This window comes from Penaeus chinensis, chromosome 9, assembly GCF_019202785.1.
Source record: "Penaeus chinensis breed Huanghai No. 1 chromosome 9, ASM1920278v2, whole genome shotgun sequence".
In the NCBI taxonomy this organism is placed as follows: Eukaryota; Metazoa; Arthropoda; class Malacostraca; order Decapoda; family Penaeidae; genus Penaeus; species Penaeus chinensis.
Genome location: NC_061827.1, coordinates 8,084,450 through 8,086,949, shown reverse-complemented (window position 1 = coordinate 8,086,949; position 2,500 = coordinate 8,084,450).

Here is a 2,500-nt window from a genome sequence, read left to right as displayed (position 1 = left end):
CCTGTAATAAATCAGGATAATTGTTATTACCTGAGGCCTTTCAACACTCTATTTTACAAGCAATATGTCTGATTCGGGATTGTCTGCTGACTCTGAAGAGCCCAAACAAACTGGGCCCCAGTACACAGTGGATAACGCACTGGGTGGACCAGGCGGAGCGACACGCGCGGGTGGGGCAGACCCGCCTCCCCCCCCCCCCACACACACACATTATACCCCACCTACTTCTGCTACAACCGCTCTTCACCTCATCCACTACTTAGAGCAATCTAGACAGCAAGAGGAGGCTCGACGCCAAGAGGAGCAAACAAGGAGGAAAGAAGACGATTTGCGACGTCAGGAAGAAACCGCAAGATTCGCGACTCTTATCCAGCTCTTGTCACCTGTAACTCCTCATTCCATTCCAAGTAGCTCTCCACCTACTCCTGCCGTGTACCATAACCCCCCTTCTCATCCTACACCACAGAATGTAGTCATCCAGAACCCAACTTTATTGCAATTTGATGTATTGTTCCAGGTCTTTCACAAACGACCTAAAAGGTGAGATGATTACACCACCATGGTGGATTTAGCAAGTCTAGCAAGTCTAGGGAAACAATTAATTCAATTAATTCCTACGAGTTTGAGCCTCGAAACACAGCATGTGTTGGGGCACACACTTCAGATTTCGCCCTCCACAGACATGACTGTCAACCACGTTTTGATGCCTTGCAGTCCCATATTAAAAGTTTCTGTAATGAATCCCTATGCAGACAAGACCTGCTGAGTTGCTCATTTTTACTTAGGACTTTGACGTATTGCTGAGGAAGTGGACATATGAAGAAACCCAACTCAAGAAGGTCATATTGATGGGTATATGTGATGAGGTGTTGATCACGATACTCATCTGCCTGCCCCCTTCTTCCTCTCTACAGCATGTTGTAATTGCCTGCAGATCATTTGAAGCCACCAGGTGTGCCACTTCAATCAAGTGTGTGCCGTTTTAGCATACAAGAAGCAGGGGCAAGAGAAATCAATCCCTTTTGCACTGATTTCGACACTAGCTGTTTCCTGCCAGTGATGTACACGTCAACACATTCCTGAAAAGTGCCTTGCCAGAGACAGTACTTGCAACTATGACCATCGTGGTCATTTAGCAAGGACACCCAAATGCACTGCTATATCCGCCCAGTGCCATATTTGTAGCTGCGTCGGACTTTACGATAAATGCTGCAGGAAGAAGAACCAACATCAGAGTGGACCTCCAAGTAACGGTAGTACTCACCCTACTTCCATTGAGCCTCTAGTGACACAGAACTCCAGTTGTCGTATAGGGGCACCTTCTTCCTTTGCCAGCAAAACACCCCAAACCATCTATGTCAGGCTTGATGGAACTAAATCCAGCATCCATATGCTACCAGACACAGGAGAAACTGTTACAGTTATTGGATGACGACATCTAAATGCTTCATATCTCCGAGAGCAGCCTGCATCCTCCTCCGCCGACGACAACCCTTATCGCAGATAGTTCTGCAATTTCACCTGCTCTGGGTACACTCCAGGCTACCCTCAATCTCGGCAAGTTTGCATGCCCTGCCACAATTCACGTCTTCGAAGGTATCCAGACTCCTTTACTTTCATATGGGCATTGGCAAGAATTGTCTATCATATCTTCATCATTCCCCAAGCCAGTTCTTGATTCAATGTATTGCCTCCAACTGCCACCACATCACCTTCACCAGCTTAGAAATACTTCCTATGAAAATTCAAAGACGTGCTTGTTTCCAAAGGAAGAACTGAAGTCAGCTCCACTCAAGCCCATGACGGGTCCTCCCTTAAGGATCCACCTCAAGGAGGATACCATCCCATTTGCTGTCCACACACCCCATCAGTTTCCCTTTGCACTCCAGAGCCAGGTCAAGCAAGAACTAGATTGCATGACATCTAAAGGAATCATTAAACTAGCAGATGATGCCACTTCAGACTGGTATCACCCTCTCGTCGTCGTAGGCAAGGACAACGGTGTATGTATCACTCTTGCTTGACCTCTCAAAGCTGAACAGCTAAGTCAAACGGACTACCCACCCATCGCCGACGTTATTTTATGCTATTCACAGCATGAGCCCAAGGGCTCGTTACTTCACTATTGCTGACACCCTTTGTGGATACTGGCAGATGGAGCTTGCAGAAGAGGATCAACTATGTTCATTACACCATATGGTCGGTTCTAACATTCTTCTACATGGTGAGAACATTGGCCAACATCAGTGTTGGCCAATGCTTGCCTGCCATTCTTTCAGACTGAAACCTTTCATCTTAATGGCCTTGGTATGCTTTCCTACAGGACCATGGTTGTAGACATCTCCATTTAGACCTGTCTGGCTCCCGTTTCCTCACTGATGCCGAGACTCAGATCATTGATCACTTGTCCCAACCCTCAATCACTATTCTTTGGATGCTGTGGAGAATCCCCGCCTCCTGTGCCTGAAAGGAAAAAAAATCACTCTATTTCTTCACTGCT